This window comes from Pogona vitticeps, chromosome 1 (genome assembly GCF_051106095.1).
Source record: "Pogona vitticeps strain Pit_001003342236 chromosome 1, PviZW2.1, whole genome shotgun sequence".
Lineage (NCBI taxonomy): Eukaryota > Metazoa > Chordata > Lepidosauria > Squamata > Agamidae > Pogona > Pogona vitticeps.
This window is the reverse complement of record NC_135783.1, coordinates 211,481,543-211,500,526: the sequence shown is the minus strand read 5'-3', so window position 1 is coordinate 211,500,526 and position 18,984 is coordinate 211,481,543. Positions and strand designations below refer to the sequence as shown.

General features: G+C 42.0%; 2 protein-coding genes across 15 annotated transcripts in view; one reads left to right on the top strand and one right to left on the bottom strand.

Moving 5' to 3' along the window:
• The window catches only part of CCDC148 (coiled-coil domain containing 148), a 151,242-nt gene extending 150,448 nt beyond the window's left edge, over positions 1 to 794 (bottom strand). Inside the window, exon 1 of one of the 2 annotated variants that reach the window (XM_072982785.2) lies at positions 628 to 794. The gene's annotated coding sequence lies outside the window, so the exon portion shown is untranslated. Of the gene's footprint in view, positions 1 to 250; positions 335 to 627 lie in introns of those variants that run through there. The other variant, XM_072982796.2, reaches the window with a different exon arrangement.
• PKP4 (plakophilin 4) overlaps positions 1 to 18,984 on the top strand; it is a 163,928-nt gene that overhangs the window by 181 nt on the left and 144,763 nt on the right. The window lies entirely within an intron of this gene.

Genomic DNA, 18,984 nt, shown 5'->3' with positions numbered 1-18,984 from the left:
GGTGGTGGTGGTGGTGGTGGTGGAGGTGGAGAAGAGAGGGGCTCAGCACCTAGCGGTGCGGCGGGCGAAGGAGAAGGACTCGCCGGCGGGTCGCCTTCTAAGGATCGGAGCAAGCGGCGGGGGGGGGGTCTCTTCTCTCCCTTGCGCACCTCTTTGCAACCGCCTTTCTCCCCCCCCCCATTTTATCCCGCCCTTCTTGCAAACTCTCTTGCAAGAGTCTCACCGCTCTCCCCCTGCTGTTTTTGCCTACCTGCTTCCTCCAAGCCGGCCCCTCTGCTCCGGCTTGAAACCATTTCGCTCCGAGGAAGAGGGAAGCCGGGGAGGATGCAAAGGGGAGAGAGGTGAGCGGGAAGGAAAGGCACCGATCGGATTCTTCTCTCTCTCCCCCCCCCCCCCCGGGCAAACGCACCAATGCCACCCTTTTTTGAAAACTCGCCTGGCTCTCTTTAGAGCCACTCTCAAATAAATGGGGTATTTTTTTCCTGCATGGTTTGGCCAGCGACAACTTCTCTTCCCAGTCCGCTTATTCCTTCCTTCCTGGGTTCTTCAGTCCTCGTGCCTTTGAGAGCATTGCCGCTTCTTCTCTCCTTTCTCTCCGTGCCCCCCCCCCCAGCTCCTCACACTTACCCTCTAAGTAACCTTTTTCATCGGTCTCCTCCAAAGGCCACTGCTTTGGTTATTTTTCTTTCCTAAAATATTCTTTCGACTACTCTTCTTTCCTTTTTTGTTCCCAGAGCGCCCTTTCCCATCCCTTTCCCTTTTTTTCCCTGTAAAGGGGCCTCCACCTAAGTACTGTACTCCTGCTTTTTCCTGTGGTAACTTCCTCTATGCAGATTTCTTCCTCTTCATCGCTTGTCTCCTTTGCCCTTCCTTGCACAATTTGACTTCCTGAATTCAGGTGTCTGCCTTTCCACAAAGTAGCCTACTAGGCTTTCCTAGAATATATCGTTCCCCACATATTTTTTATTTAATCTATCTTGCCACCTTTGCCCATGAGATAACTGTCCCCAATATTTCAAAATACTGTATTGAAATACTGGAATAGTGTTCCCCCAAAAAACTCTTTCTCAGCATCTTTATTCCCCCTTCTTAACCTTCCAGTTCATTCTTCATGGACAGCTTTGCCTGATGTCCTTGAACCCATGAACGCTGCTTAAAACAAATTGCTCCTCTCTTTAGTTCTGGCCTCGTCTTAAAAAACATGTCCTCTGATTTCTTTACAGCTTTTCTCTTTTTATTATAGAAGTAATACTGTTTTTTTTTATTGGCCCCTTTTCCTCTCTGCACTCCCCCCCCCCATTCCTTGAGCTCCAGTGAACTCACACTGCCTGCCTGCCTGCCTGCATAACCCTTTCCATCCTTTCCTTTGCATTTTCCCAATTCCTTAAATATGCCCATTCTTTCCTCTTCCCTTTCCCCATGTCGTCTTTGAAAACATTTCTTCATGATTGTTCAGCCTCTTATTAAAATAAAGAAAACCACTCTCCTCTTCCTCTCATTTCCTTGGTTCACTGGTGCCCCCCTCCTCCCAGCGCTCTAAATCCTTCTCTCGTAACCTGCAGACTCTCCCCTTACTCGACCTCACCCCCATCTTGTATTTTCTCTCATTTGCTTGCTATGGCCACTTGCAGCCAGGATGGAGGAGTGAATATATAGAGTGCCGGTAGTATTCTCCCTGTTCTCCCCCCCTCTAGCCCTGAGTTTTCTCAGTAACAGACCTAACAAGTACTATCTCTCTGCAGTCACCCTGTAGGGAAAAGACAGGGAGGGGGGCAGTAGCAGTGACTGCCTGTTTTTTTTTCTTTCTTGGCTGTATGTTTGAGGAGTGCGACAGACGGCAGTGTGTGTGGACACGGAAGCTGTTGGTGCTCTGGGCAAATGAGAAGGCAGGTGTGTGCCTGTGTGTAGGAGGGGGACACGTTGTTTGTTCTTGGAGCTTTTAGATAGTACAGGAATGTGAGGAATGCCTTGGAAGCCGGCTGCAACAGATCGCTCCTTGCCCAGCTCTCTAGTAGCCAAAGGTCACTGGACCATCTATCAGGCAGGAAAGCAACTCTGCCTCCATGCTGCAGAGAGTGTGTGGAAGCAATATCTGTGCTGTATGCTGTGAGCTGCCTGGCATTGTACAAAAGCAGGTTAGAGTCGAGTAGCATTTCTCTCCTTGAAAACCAATTTTGAAGGCCCCAGTGGTGGTGACATTGATAGTGCTGGGGGTTGGGTTGGCCTATCCCTCTTGAGCAAGGGTAGCATCTGACAGTCTTCTCCCTTTCAGATGTGTGTGGGGGCATTCTGCTAGGTTCCCCCCCCCAGGCATCATATAGGTTGGCGCTGGAATATTTTGCTCCACATTTCAATACAGGGCCATGGAAACTGAATACAGGGAAAGCAGAGCAGCAGTTGGGAAGAGGATGGACCCAGGGGAAGCACGTTGTATCTACATGGCACTGCAGGACTCATTCCAACATTTATTTTCATATCGAATGCTGTAATGAAAAACATAATCTGGAGCTGTTTTCATCTGGAGCATTAGAGAGAGAACTGCTTCCTGTCAATACACCCATATAATGCCCATCACATTGAAGAACAGAAAAGCTTTGTTTTACCAGAGATGGGGCAGAGGGAACTGTCTGGTACTGTTAAATTACTGGGCGTGTCAATTACTGTTTGAAACAACAGAGAAGACCAGCGGGAGGCAACAATTGTCAGCATGTTGTTGCTTAGACTTATGTCTAGTAGTACCATGTATTTGGTCTATTCATCTATTCAAGCTGCCAAACCTAGTTAACTTGATATTTGTGGGGAGATGGCTTGGGCCAAGAGGTGGGCTGGGGGAGAAGAATATACAGTGGAAAGTTTGGAGCACAGTAGTGCAGCTGTAGGTAAAGGGGGGGAAATGTTCATGTCTGAACATGAGTAAAAGTTGTTTTTTTCTGCTTGATTTTTTTCTTGTCAGATGAAAGGAAATAATTACAGTCTTTAGATAAAGAAAGAATTGTCAGGGTAGCTGCCAAAGCAAGTTCCAGAGCCTATTGCATATACTGCTGTTCTGACATGTTTGGGGCACTTCTTGTAAACAGGATGCAGTGGTTTGGCTGTTATATATTTAACCGAATGGTACTATTTGCTCCCAAGCATTTTTGAAATTAATTTATACCCTGCAACAAACCAGGCACTATTGTTGCAAACTTTGAAGGGGTCTATAGTCTGTTTTATGGGCTATGTGTACTTAAAATCTTCAACTAGAGAACTGACTGAGTTTCAGTATATTTAGGGTTGTGCAGTTCTACTAAGGCTTTTGTTTAGTGGTCAGTGTAGAATTGCAGCAGGGGCAAATCAATAATCTTTGATCCAAAACTTTTTAAAAAAAATTAAAAAAAATTTTTTTTGAGGTGGCTCTTAAACATAATGCTTCATAGATAATGCAATACCTTGTACTCCAAAGAAGAACTGCATGTGCTAACATGTTCAGATGCATATTTATGGTACAATATTCACATAGAATTATGATTGGGACATGAATGTTTTGTCAGATAACTCATTTCCTGTCTGAATAAAAGGTGGAAAGTTTTACTGAACTGAGATAAAAATACCTTAAAAGCTGAATCAAGGAAACTGGAAATCCTACAATTTCCTGCACCACAATGGTTACTAATACTGTATAAAGTACTATGTTCCCCTTTATAAATATGTATCCTTAACTCTCTCCCTTTCCCAGATATCTTATGCAATCTGAATTTATGTTATCATTATTTTTATGCTTTACAAAGGTTAGGTAGTCTCTAAGCTGTTTCATATTGTTGTTTGGTATGCTATCTTCAGAGAATAAAATGAATTCCTATTGCTGTGACGAATAGTAACATTTCCTCAAGAATGCTTTGACAAAATGATCTCAAAATAAGATTGGTAAGAGTAGCCCAATAAGATTTACTGTGCTGAAAGGCACAATACATTTTCAGAGTAATGTGAGTCATGACAAACCATCATCTTTAAGGATCTTAACTATCATGAAAAGTATAATGCTATAAACTTAACAGAGGGGGGGGGGAATGACCACTGCATTATTGTCAGCCATTAGTTGTTCAAAGCTACTGGCCATACAGTATAGTCATAAAACAAAATGGCAAGTCAGAAAATCAAAGTGAGCATGTTCCCACCACTATCATTAGTATATCCATGTTGGCATATGCTTAGAGCAGAGCAAACAGTTGTTTATTTATATGGCAGGAGAGGTACTGGTAGGTTAGAAGACTGGAAGAGGATTGCATTTTGCCTTTTCTATACCCTCGACCTGATTTTTGTCTGATCTCTTACCAGTATTTCCATAGTTTTAAAATGGTATCATATTGGACCGTACTTGTATTTTCCTGTATTCATTTAGAGGGTTCCCTGAAATAACTACTATGTCTAGTTGTATTAGAAGTCTAAGCGTCTTCCTGTGTATACAGTCAGGTGAACTACTTGGGACAAGAATTCTTCTTTGTATCTTCAGAGTCTTTATCTTACTCTGAATATATGAAATAAAATAAGTGCTGATAGGTAGGTTGGCTTTTCATCATATAACAGTCTTGCAGCTCAAGAGTGATGTTTTTGGAGAGACCTTGCAGTTGCATTTGTTCTTTTAAGGCTAGGTTTTACAAGTTCCTCATAATGCACTTCATAACACACTGCAATAGCTTCCTAAAAGCACATTGTGGTATGATCAGCAAATCCAAACATTTACAATGCTAAAGAAAGCCAGCTGTCTTACTGGCTACGTGGTACTTGACTATTTCAAAACTAGAAGAGGCCTATATAATAAAAGACCTGCGAATTGATTGCAACCTTCTAAGAGATTCCAGATCTGCATTGCTAGTGGTCTTTTCCAGTAGGGAAGAACCTGTTGTTCTCCAGATGATGCAGTCAAACAATACTTGAAGAGCTGCACGTCCCCCACTCTTGGTTTCAGGCTTTCCAAAAAAGTATTGAGGTGGGGGATGAGAGAACACTTGCATTGTCTCTTCCCCAGTTGCCTAGACAATACTGGAGTTCCCACCAGTCTTTCCAGACACTACTCTGAGTAGTGCACCTGTGTCTGTTCTAGTTCTGTAACTTGCCTGGAAAGTAAAAGCCACATCTTACTCTGTTGCCATTGAAAGCAGTGAGAAACAGAAATGAAAATAGGGGGGATAGGTAGGTCTTAAGGCAGTCCTTAAAGGCAACCCAACAACAACAAAAATACTGTTTAAAATATAATACAGTGGTGCTTTGCTTAACGGGCGCCCCGTTTAACAACGAAATCACATAGCGATGAGGATTTTGCGATAGCTTTGCGATGGTCTGAATGGGGTTTTTTCGCTTTGTGATCTGTACCCTGCCTCGCTTACCGATCATAGCAAAACGATGATTTTAAAACAGCTGATCAGCGCTTCCAAAATGGCCACCAGGTAAAGAACATGGCTGTCCGCTGTGTTTAGGGATGGATTCCTCGCTTACTGGGCACCCAAAATGACCACCGTACGGAGGATTTTCGGTTAAAAGTAAGTTTTTAGCTCATAGGAACGCATTAAACAGGTTTTAATGCATTCCTATGGGCTTTTTTATTTCACATAGCGACGAAATCGCTTTGCAGCGATTTTTGCTGCACGGATTATTGTCGCTATGTGAGGCACCACTGTAATACCCTCAATAATTGTGTATACTATCAAGACTTAGGTCCAAGCTTTCTAACTTACTGAGATAAGACAATGAAAATTGCAGGGTGGTACAAGCAGCAAAGGTAGAATCTCCTAAGTGGATGTCCTTTCTGTCAAGATGGAACTGATTGGGAGAGATTTGTCTTCTTTGTAGCCATGAGTACATTTTTTTTAAACTGACTGTGTCTATTTCTCTAATAAAAGTATTTCCTTTTCCCAGTGTTGACATCTGAATGTTCCTGTGTGTCAGAAAACAAAAAAAAATTGTCCAAAAAATTAAAAGAGAAATTTTTGGTTTGAAACTGCTGTGTATATCTCCGGTTTGTAGATGTTGGTGCTGACAAAGCCTGTATTTCAATTTGGCTATTCTGTGTCACTAATGATGTAGGATGGCTAGTGGTACTGCGTTGTAGTGGCCAAATAAAAATACATGTACCATGTTTTGAGTGAGGATGGATACAGTTGATCTGAGGCCTGAATTTTCCAGCTTTCAGAAGGTATAGTTTCAACCATATTTGGGGGGGATTGTATTATAAATAAAAACTTACTGATAATCATGATACCATGAGTTTCTGATTAAGGACTACTCCCCAACCCTCAAGATGTTGAAATGATGCAGTATATACTCAGTTTGCTTACTGGTGCGTCTGATGCTCCTCTGAGATGAGCCACACTGTGGTAACAAACAGGCATGTAAAATTTTTTATGATTGTGCAAGAAGAATGTGGTATATAGAGAAAGTGAGTAACTGAGAAATGAAGTTGTAAGACCTGTGAGTAGATGACTGGAAAATGGGAGCTGATGAGAGATGAGATAAACACCTGATGCTAAAAGAGGAATGCACATGAGCTCTGAAGTACATTTGAGAGAAGATGGGTGGATTAATTGCCATTCAGTTATGTGTAGTAATGTAGAGTGTGCAGAGAGTAAGACACATAGACAAGGAATGCTAAGGAAAAGTGAATTAAGGAAAGCACACACTTCTGTGTGATTGGAACACAGTAATATATTTCTATTGTTAAAGTAGTAATGTTGCATTTCTAGAAAAAAAAATACACATTAGATCCTGTCCTGAAGTACATTAAGCTTCAGAGTAGCAGGGTTTAGGACCTTATACTCAATGATGTTATTGCACTAGTGGAAGACCTTTGTGCTTCTGCTTGTGCTTTTTCAGAGTTAGAACAAGTGTAATATCATAAATAATTTTGTATTGAGCAAATGGTTTCTCAAGAGGCTGTAAAACCACTTCTGTAACCACTTGCACACTTGTATTGAGCAAATGGTTGCTCAAGGGGCTGTAAAACAGCTTATGTAACCACTTGCACAATGGTACAGTCCAATGTAGCTGTACTATCAAGGATTTTCAGTCTGTACAGGTTGTAGCAGCTGATCATTCAAGGTGAAGTAAATAGGAGACAAGATGAAGAAAGGAGCTGGTTTGGATGCAGTATAATGTTGTTCTTTAGTGTTATCACAGCCAAGCTCACAATAGCTGTGCCGATTTCCCAATTTTGGTAAACATGCTGGATATAAGCAACAATATATTTTTTCTTGAAATTCAAGGGATTGCATTTTTGGAAGGATGTATATGACTCCCATTTATTGTACTGTTACAGTGGGAATTGGGGGAAAAACCTTTGAAACTCATAACTGATTAATTATGGTTTTTATATAATACTTACAAATGCATCTACAGTACTATTCTTTTATAATATATAAATGAAACAAAATTGCATTTTATTGATGTTACTGGGTTTGTGGCATTTTATTTAATTTATTATGTTCAATCAGTGTCTTATACTGATCAAGCAGGGCAGTAATCGCTCGGAATGTTCAGTTGCTTGGGCAACTAAACAGTTTGCAACCTAGTTTCTGGGAATGGAAATTGCAAGTTTGGCTGGGGTTAACAGTCTTATAGACATTGGAGGCTGGGGCTTAGTGACAATGGAGAAGGTGATTTCAGAGAGAAAACAGATAAATGAGGCAAGAGGAGGTTCTGAAGGAACTTAACAGCATGTATAATAGCTGCTTAGATCCACCATACACCATCAGGTAGTTTACTGTTGATGAGAAGCACAAAGCTTCGCAATTGGAGGGATGCACACTGAATTCCCTCCACTGGGAGTAGGGCTTCTCCTTCTGAAAAACTGGTGATTGACATACAATTTACTGTAGCATTCTCCTAAAGGCATAGCTCTGTGAAGGCACTAGTCCTCCTTTGAACCCCAAATGGAGACCAACAAAAAGGATTCTATTTGTGAAGCAAAAGAGAACACCGGGGAATTATCTTCCACTACTACCACACTATACAATCGTGCAATTCTACAGCTAGAAGTGACCTCAAGGGTCATTGGGTCCAGCCTTCTGCATGAAGCCGAAAATGTTGAAGGTACTTTGAAAAACAACAACAACATCTATGCTGCTATCACTGTTGGTTGTGTGATGCATCCCCCTCCAGTATACATCAGGATAAAAGTGATGGAGGTGTCATTGGCTGTTACAGTTCCCACATTCAGCACCAGTGGGTACAAAAGGAGAAGGTAGTGGCTGATATTTCCACAGTTCTGGTTGAATGAACAAATGTTGGGTCGTCTGAAACCTGGATGCTACCTTGTTTAATTGAGTGAGACAGTATGCTACAGGTGGTGGTGGCAGTTAGGGATAGAGGAGACAGAAATGAATTAAGAAGTCTGGTTATAAGACAGGGTAGGAACAGTAAATGAGACACGTCGTCATTTAGTCGTGTCCAACTCTTCATGACCCCATAGACCAGAGCACGCCAGGCCCTCCTTTCTTCCACTGCCTCCCGGAGTTGTGTCAAATTCATGTTGGTCACTTCGATGACACTGTCCAACCATCTCGTCCTCTGTCGTCCCCTTCTCCTCTTGCCTTCACACTTTCCCAACATCAAGGTCTTTTCCAAGGAGTCTTCTCTTCTCATGAGATGGCCAAAGTATTGGAGCCTCAGCTTCAGGATCTGTCCTTCCAGCGAACACTCAGGCTTGATTTCCTTTAGAATGGATAGGTTTGTTCTCCTTGCAGTCCAGGGGACTTTCAAGAGTCTCCTCCAGCACCACAATTCAAAAGCATCAATTCTTCGGCGGTCAGCCTTCCTTATGGTCCAGCTCTCAGTTCTGTACATCACTACAGGAAAAACCATAGCTTTGACTATTTGGACTTTTGTTGGCAAGGTGATGTCTCTGCTTTTTAAGATGATGTTGGAGTTTGTCATCGCTTTCCTCCCAAGAAGCAGACGTCTTTTAATTTCGTGGCTGCTGTCTCCATCTGCAGTGATCATGGAGCCCACGAAAGAAAAATCTGTCATGGCCTCCATATCTTCCCCTTCAATTTCCCAGGAGGTGATGGGACCAGTGGCCATGATCTTAGATTTTTTAATGTTGAATTTCAGACCATTTTTTGCACTCTCGTCTTTCACCCTCATTACGAGTTTCTTTAATTCCTCCTCACTTTCTGTCATCAGAGTAGTATCATCTGCATATCAGAAGTTGTTGATATTTTTTCCGGTAATCTTAATTCCGGTTTGGGATTCCTTCAGTCCAGCCTTGCGCATGATGTATTCTGCATATGTTGAATAAGGCGGGGGACAATATACAGGCTTGTTGTACTCCTTTCCCAATTTTGAACCAATCAGTTGTTCCATATCCAGTTCTAACTGTTGCTTCCTGTCCCACGTATAGGTTTCTCAGGAGAGAAATAAGGTGGTCAGGCACTTCCATTTCTTTAAGGACTTAGTTTGCTGTGGTCCATACAGCCAAAGGCTTTTGCGTAAGGAAGCAGAAGTAGATGTTTTTCTGGAACTCTCTGGCTTTCTCCATAACACAGCGCATGTTAGCAACTTGGTCTCTAGTTCCTTTGCCCCTTGAAATCCAGCTTGTACTTCTGGGAGTTCTCGGTCCACATACTGCTGAAGCCTACCTGACCGCTGAGAAGAGAAGACTCCTTGGAAAAGACTTTGATGTTAGGAAAGTGTGAACGGCAAGAGGAGAAGGGGACGACAGAGGATGAGATGGTTGGACAGTGTCATCGAAGCGACCAACATGAATTTGACCCAACTCCGGGAGGCAGTGGAAGACGGGAGGGCCTGGCGTGCTCTGGTCCATGGGGTCACGAAGAGTCAGACACGACTAAACGACGCCCGTGTCATATTTGAGTAATAAAACCAATATGAGTAATTGCAGTATGATAATCTTAGTAGAGCATTCAGATTAGAAGTGCCATCATACCATCTGAATTTAATGTAAGCCGTTTTGGAACTAAAATATAGAAAGCTGCATTACCAGTTGGAACCCTTTAAAAATAAGGAAGGAGAAGTGAGATACTTCAGAGCCAGGTTCTTCTGCTCCTCCTCTCCTTGCTCCTTGAGCAGCTCTTGTCCCCGCTGAAACAACCTGTCTTCTCCTAGTCTCTATTGGCTCTTTACTCCCATTGGTAGACCTTTCCTAATCCTGTACTCCCCTCCCCTCAGCACACATGCTTTTAAGCAAGATAAATCATGAATAAATACAGATTATATGCACTAGAGAGATACGATAATTATCTTAAAATGTGGAGACAGCAAGTATGTAGCAGTCCCTGGTAAACTTGTAAGCTAACTTTCCTTTTAAGCTTTGCACAATTTCCTCAGAAAATCAAGACGCTGAAGCATTTGTCTAACAGCCAAACTATGCAAAGCAGGAGATCCTGACTTTTCCTTTTCTCTTCTGTTTTGTGTATACTTTTTCTTCTGAAGAAACTGTGTGTGGGATTGTTGAGACAGGAGAGATCTTAACTGATCAGAGCATTTGCCCTGGGGGATAAAAGGTTTAACCTTGCCTTTTTCTTCTAGACTAAAAGCAGTTGGGAGGAGATTGACAATAAAGCAGTGTGGGTGGAAGGGTTAAACCCCTCCTTCCTTAGCACTGATGCCCTGATCAAAGTTGGAAACTCTTGGGGACACTTTTGAAGTAAAAATGTTGGGAGATGGATCGCTGATATCCCATGTCTCCTGTAGTACAGCTGTAATAATCCCATTGATTTTAATTGTACGTAAATTTGAGCCCTCATTTTTTTGGTACAGGCTGTTTTGTATATATATGATATAAACTCCTTTGTACAGTTGTGCATTTTGGCTTTCTAAAGTTAAAAGCACTGCTTTTGTCAACACAAAATGCATTTATTTCACTATGATGTCTTCCATAAGGGTGTATTTTACGGCCAAGTAGCTTTATCTGTGCTTCCTAGAGTAAATACACTGCCTAAGTTACATAGTTTAGTAAGAATATACCTACAGTTACAGTATTTGGCAAATCAATATTTAGAATTCTGTCAGTGACCAAATATGGTGAAAGCCATCAAAATTTGTACTTAAAAAAATCTGATTCAGTCAAATCTGACTTGAATAAAAAAACTGTTCTGCATCATTAATAATATTATTTGATCGCACCATCTATTCTCAGCTGGGCATTTTGTCCTAGTTGATAGGACAGTGCAATAGTAGAAGGAAAGGATGGATTGAATTTATCTGCTTTAATGGGTGTTGCCAGTTTTCTTCTTTGCAAGCAAGCCTCTGCTAGACACATATCTGGAATGGTTAGAGGTAAAGGTGCAATTTTTGTCCAGTCATGTTCAACTCTGGGGGACGGTGCTCATCCCCGTTTACAAGCCACAGAGCCAGCGTTTTGTCCGAAGACAATCTTCCGTGGTCACATGGCCAGTGCGACTTAGACACGGAACGCTGTTACCTTCCCACCGAGGTGGTCCCTATGATCTACTTGCATTTCCATGCTTTCGGACCGCTAGGTTGGCGGGAGCTGGGACAAGCGATGGGCGCTCACTCCGTCGCGTGGATTCGATCTTACGACTGCTGGTCTTCTGACCTGCAGCACAGGCTTCTTCGGTTTAGCCCACAGCGCCACCACGTCCCTCAATGGTTAGGCATTGAAAAACATAAGGCCTAGCACACTTCCCTTCCTTTGCCCATTTCCTCACTGGTGTGAATTTCCCATGCCATCTTCAATCCATGTTAAAATGTGACATCAACACTAGATAAGATTTGGCTTCTACCCAGCTTCCAATCCTGATTTCTAGCCATGATCATTTTTTTTCTTTTTTACATTAACTGTGGTTAACCTTACAGCTTACAGCAGATAGTTAAAGCCAGCTGAATATCTGGACCAACAAGAAGAAACTTTCCCCCACTCTTAAATTTGCTTTATAGGTGATCCAGTACTACACCTGTACCTGCTATATGTCTCAAATAACACATATGCCATTTTAAGGGCACAGGACACACTCCCAATTTTTTAAATGTAACTCTTTCGCTGGCTGTTCACAACTGACTGGAATGGTCTGTATATTCTTATACACATGCATTTTCTGTGGCAACTCGACCATTTATATTCCTTTGGTCTGAAAGATAGAAGTGCTTTTGGGAAGAGAGTAGTATTTGTCAAGATGTCAGGTGAAAAAATGCTGTAACTGAATTGGTGACCTTCTGCTTCCACCTCTGTGCTCATACAATAACTAACATTTAAACTTGGTGCTTGACATAAATTCTGAATTGGTGCTGCTGATACCCAGCTCAGCCACATTCCCTTCATGCAGCCTCATTTAACAGAATTCTCTGGGTTCCTTCAACCAAGAAAAAAAATGAATGCAAACTTTGGTTGAACTTTTTCTGGTGCTTTATCAGTCTAAAAAAGGTAAAGGTAAAGGTTCCACTTGACAGTTTGTCCAATCGTGTCCGACTCTAGGCGGCGGTGCTCATCTCCGTTTCCAGTTCATAGAGCTAGCGTTTGTCAGCAGACAATCCTCTGTGGTCACGTGGCCAGCGTGACTAGACATGGAACGCCATTTACCTTCCCACCGAGGTGGTACCTATTTATCTACTCACATTTTTGCATTTTGCATGCTTTCACGCTGCTAGGTTGGCAGGAGCTGGGACAAGCGACGGGGGCTCACTCTATCGCATGGATTCGATCTTACGACTGCAGGTCTTCTGACTTTGCAGCACAGAGGCTTCAGCGGTTTAACCCGCAGCGCCACCACATCCCTTTATCAATCTAGTGGTACAAAAACACTGGAGATTAGAGAAGGGAGAAAAATAGGTAAAAGCAGGCCAGGTGTAAGGATCTATGAGGTCTCCAGTTTAGACCCAGTCACCCCATGGAGGTTTGGAGACTTAAATTAGTTAGTCACTGGTAGGTGTTGCTGGTATCAGATCATACCTACCAGAGTATTTTAAGACAAAAGAGTAATGGCTGATGCTGGTTCTGGAAACATAAAATTTGGCTGCCCACTCAAGCTTATATTTTGCCTGTAATCTGCAGGTAGCACTGTTTTTTGTTTCGTCATTAAGTTGTGTCCAACTCTTTGTCACCCCATGGACCAGAGCACGCCAGGCCCTCCTGTGTTCCACTGCCTCCCGGAGCTGGGCTAAATTCATGTTGGTCGCTTCGATGACACTGTCCAACCATCTCGTCCTCTGTCGTCCCCTTCTCCTCTTGCCGTTCACACTTTCCCAGCATCAAGGTCTTTTCCAAGGAGTCTTCTCTTCTCATGAGATGGCCAAAGTACTGGAGTCTCAGCTTCAGGATCTGTCCTTCCAGGGAGCACTCAGGGTTGATTTCCTTTAGAATGGATAGGTTTGTTCTCCTTGCAGTCCAGGGGACTCTCAAGAGTCTCCTCCAGCACCACAATTCAAAAGCATCAATTCTTCGGCGGTCAGCTTTCCTTATGGTCCAGCTCTCAGTTCTGTACATCACTACAGGAAAAACCATAGCTTTGACTATTTGGACTTTTGTTGGCAAGGTGATGTCTCTGCTTTTTAAGATGCTGTCGAAGCTTGTCATTGCTTTCCTCCCAAGAAGCAGACGTCTTTTAATTTCGTGGCTGCTGTCCCCATCTGCAGTGATCATGGAGCCCAAGAAAGTAAAATCTGTCATGGCCTCCATATCCTCCCCTTCTGTTTGCCAGGACGTGATGGGACCAGTTGCCATTATCTTAGTTTTTTTGATGTTGAGCTTCAGACCGTTTTTTGCACTCTCTTTCACCCTCATTACAAGGTTCCTTAATTCCTCCTCACTTTCTGCCATCAGAGTGGTATCATCTGCATATCTGAGGTTGTTGATATTTCTTCCGGCAATCTTAATTCCGGTTTGGGATTCCTCCAGTCCTGCCTTTCGCATGATGTATTCTGCATATAAGTTAAATAAGCAGGGGGACAATATACAGCCTTGTCGTACTCCTTTCCCAATTTTGAACCAATCAGTGTTTCCATATCCAGTTCTAACTGTTGCTTCCTGTCCCACATATAGATTTCTCAGAAGATAGATAAGGTGGTCAGGCACTCCCATTTCTTTAAGGACTTGCCATAGTTTGTTGTGGTCCACACAGTCAAAGGCTTTTGCATAGTCAATGAAGCAGAAGTAGATGTTTTTCTGGAACTCTCTGGCTTTCTCCATAATCCAGCGCATGTTAGCAATTTGGTCTCGAGTTCCTCTGCCCCTTCGAAATCCAGCTTGCACTTCTGGGAGTTCTCGGTCCACATACTGCTGAAGCCTACCTTGTAGGATTTTGAGCATAACCTTGCTAGCGTGGGAAATGAGTGCAATTGTACGGTAGTTGGAGCATTCTTTGGCACTGCCGTTCTCTGGGACTGGTATGTAAACTGATCTTTTCCAGTCCACTGGCCACTGTTGAGTTTTCCAAACTTGCTGGCATATTGAATGTAGCACCTTAACAGCGTCTTCTTTCAAGATTTTAAATAGTTCCACTGGAATGCCATCACCTCCACTGGCCTTGTTGTTAGACAAGCTTTCTAAGGCCCACTTGACTTCACTCTCCAGGATGTCTGGCTCAAGGTCAGCAACCACACTATCTGGGTTGTCCAGGATATCCAAGTCTTCCTGGTATAGTTCCTCTGTGTATTCTTGCCACCTCTTCTTGATGTCTTCTGCTTCTGTGAGGTCTCTCCCATTTTTGTCCTTTATCATGTCCATCTTTGCACAAAATGTTCCTTTAATATCTCCAATTTTCCTGAACAGATCTCTGGTTTTTCCTTTTCTATTCTTTTCCTTTATTTCTTTGCATTGTTCATTTAAGAAGGCCCTCTTGTCTCTCCTTGCTGTTCTTTGGAAGTCTGCATTCAGTTTTCTGTAACTTTCTCTATCTCCCTTTCATTTTGTTTCCTTTCTCTTCTCTGCTATTTGTATGGCCTCGTTGGACAGCCACTTTGCTTTCTTGCATTTCCTTTTCTTTGGGATGGTTTTTGTTGCTGCCTTCTGGACAATGTTACGAGCCTCTATCCAAAGTTCTTCAGGCACTCTTTCCACCAAATCAAGTTCCTTAAATCTGTTCTTCACTTCCACTGTGTATTCATAAGGGATTTGGTTTAGATTATACCTGACTAGCCCAGTGGTTTTTCCTACTCTCTTCAGTTTAAGCTTGAATTTTGCTATGAGAAGCTGATGATCAGAGCCACAATCAGCTCCAGGTCTTGTTTTTGCTGACTGTATAGAGCTTCTCCATCTTTGGCTGCAGAGAATATAATAAATCTGATTACGGTATTGCCCATCTGGTGATTTCCATGTGTAGAGTCGCCTCTTGTGTTGTTGGAAAAGAGTGTTTGTGATGACCAGCTTGTCCTCTTGACAAAACTCTATTAGCCTTTGTCCTGCTTCATTCTGAACTCCAAGGCCAAACTTCCCTGGTGTTCCTTTTATCTCTCGACTCCCTACTTTAGCATTCCAATCCCCTAGAATAAGAAGAACATCTTTCTTTGGTGTCAGTTCTTGAAGGTGTTGTAAGTCTTCATAGAACTGGTCAATTTCAGTCTCCTCGGCATTGGTGGTTGGTGCATAAACTTGGATTATTGTGATGTTGAAAGGTCTACCTTGGATTCGTATTGACAACATTCTATCATTTTTCAGATTATATCCCAGTACAGCTTTTCCCACTCTTTTGTTTACTATGAGGGCAGCTCCATTCCTTCTACGGGCTTCTTGCCCACAATAGTACAGCCGGAATATTCCTGTTCAAGTGATCCTTCCAGTCAGATAGTTTTACTGCATAAACTTGTTCTTTCTGGATTACTCCCTGTCATCCATCTAAAAAGAGTACTTGGTCCTCTGATTCTTCTTGCTCCAGCCCTGCACTTCTTTTAGCATTATTGCTGCAGTAAATTCTAATGGTGGCACGAGAGGGAGCATTTTCTGTGTAGAAAGAAAGAGAGAGAAGAGGGAGAGAATGAGAATGGCATTTGGGAAATGACATTGCAGGCTAGCAGTCAGCAAGGGGGTACCCCACCCATTTAGGTACAGTGGTGCCTCACTAGACAGTTACCCCCGCATGACAGTTTTTTCGCTAGACATTGGCTTTTTACGATCGCTATAGCGATTCACAAAACAGTGATTCCTATGGGGGAGTTTCGCTTGACAATGTTTGGTCCCTGCTTCGCAAACCGATTTTCACTAGACAATAATTTTGACAGCTCCCTCCGCGCTCGCAAACAGGTGTTTTTGGGACCTAAGCTTCGCAAGGCAGCGATTTAAACAGCTGATCAGCAGTTCGCAAAGCGGCTTTCCTATGGCCGATCTTCGCTAGACAGCGATGATTCTTCCCCATTGGAATGCATTAAACAGGTTTCAACGCATTCCAGTGGGGAAATGCTTTTCACTAGACAATGATTTTGCTAAACAGCGATTTCAGTGGAACGGATTATGATTGTCTAGCGAGGCACCACTGTATCTTCCTCCTCCTGTACTTTTTCCATGCAGACTCCCCCATTGTGCTTGGCGAGACCTCTTAAGCGAAAAAGATTCCCCATATCTGTAGCATAAATGTATCATGAGTAACTTTAAATTTTGTAAAGTAGCAGTAACAGCACAGCTCCAAATTTCCTCTCAGTGTTCTGATCCTTTTTCCCACTTCCCCATGAATCCTTGTTCTCTTGCATCCTCTCACATCTCTTTACTAACTAGCAAATCTCACTCCCATTCTGTTTGCTCTCTCCTGGCACTCCCATATAAGGGTAAGAAAAACACAGGCTTGTTCTTTGTATGCCTGCATCGTTCCTTGTGAAATCCGTTAACATTAAAAGTCATGTTTTAAATAAAAACTGCAGGTATGTTAATGCTGCTGCTAAGGCAAAGCACCCACTTCATCTTATCCCTAACCTAACAACAGTTTCCCAAAGGACACTGCAGAAATGGAGAAAATGATTAGCAATGTTTAACCCAACAAAACGTGGATAGAAGAGAAATCTACAATAAGCCTTCAATATTTGGAAATCACATATATGAACTTCTCCAAATAAGCCATTTTTTACTTTGTTTATAACTAAATTGGCATGTACTGTCTTCGGACACACTTCACCTACACTGATGGGGTTCATAAGCTGCTCAGTCACTTTCTGAGAAGAAACCATAAAACCTGTTGTCTCCCCCCCTCCCCCACTTGCCTGCAGTTGTGGCAGTATGTAATTAATCCAACCTAGCCTTGGCAATAGAAGATGCAGCTTGGTAACACTTGGAGATACAACTATGTGGAACCTCTCTCTCTTCAAGAAGACGAGGAGCACTGAACTATTCCCTATAACTGTTTTCTTTAGTAGTCAGAAATCTTTGTTTTAGCCAGTCTCCTTACTCATCTTTTTGAGCATTAATTCTAATCCAATTAGATCTTAATTGTGTGCCATTTTTTCATACAGAGATTTTGGATGTGCTTAACCTGTACAGACTTGATGCTTAGTAACAATTCTATCTGAGCTGTTGCTGTATTTAGAGAGAGAGCCTAGTTGCTTAGCTACCTTTTTCTTTTCTGTTGAAAATCTCCGGCAACAAAAATACACATTTGTGTTACAACTGTAAGTGCTCAATGTTTAGCTTTATTGTAGAAATACTGAAAGATACCACATGTGTTTTCATAGCACAAAGCATTACCTGGACATGTACTAAATGGCAGCTCTATACTTGCAGTAAACAAGACAAGATTTAACATGCTGGAGAGATGATAGAAATACGTACCAGGGCACCAGTACCATAAGCAGAACAAGCTGTTTCAATATGTAATAAAAATCAGTGTGATTCTTCTGTTTTGGCCTGTTGCTGGCAACATAGGTAACATCGATCTAGCAGAGCTTGCCAGTGAAACAGATGTGACAATATATTTTAAGTCACTGAGGTCAATTATCAGTCATAGGTTCCCAAACTTTTTTGCCCCTAGACCACTTGCTGACTTATTTGTTTTCTGTAGACCCCCAGCCCCCTACAAAGCTTTGATCCAAGTCTAAACTTGCACCCCCAATTTTTTCTCTCTGACGTGGACCCCCTGCAAGTCAAAATCGACACATGGGGGTCCATATGGACCACTTTGGGAACTAACATTTAACTTTTCATAGGTAGCATTTAATCTTGTTTTAAGAGTTTGAAAAGCTAGTATGAAATTGGACATACCTACATGTTTTTATCTGCTATCTATATAATTTGTTGCGCTGTTATCAGGATGTCGTCAGAAATTAAAACTAGCCACTAGTTTTTATAATTAGAACTTTCACAACCATCACTATAGTTGAATGAAATGTTTCTCTGGGACAGCTCCTTTAAAATGAGGAATTGCTTCTTGAATAGTTTTACATGATTCTTTTATTTACTCTCTTTTTAATGCAATCATTTATCTATAGTCATTAAATTGAGTTTTGTTAAAGAAACAAACACTGCAAATCCAAAAGCTTTTGTACATAGCAGCATTTTTAAAACAAGTTTTTCCCTTTTTTTCTCCCAAATGCTAATCTGTGTGCACCCAGTATAACCACAATTAATGTCCCCTTCCTGCAAGTTTTTTGGCAGAACTATATTCATTTAAATGTAGGCTAGCTCTCATCTTATATTGAAATGCAAGAAACTAAAGAAGAAGTCAAGGGTTTCTTTTAGGTTTCTTTTGTTTTCTTTGGGAAGCAAAAAACAAGAAATTAAGTGGGACTAATCTCTGGACAGCATGCTAAACAAATAGCAGAATGAAGGTCCGTTAGCTGCTTCCAATATTAGCAGGAGTGATCAGGTAGCATGTACCACTACGCTGCCTGTAGCTGATGAGTCAGGGTTCCCATGGACTCCTGACTTGTCATGTTGTTTGAACCATTGTGAAATGGAATGCAGTGCCTAAAATTTGCTTGATTTTTTAAAAAGCAGAACAGTGGATTTAGATTGTGAATAGTTCATCATCCATAAAATACTAAGTGAAAACTGACTGCAAAAAGGAATCTACTTTTAAATTCAGTTCTTATATTCTGAATGATTTTTTTGCTTTCATTGCT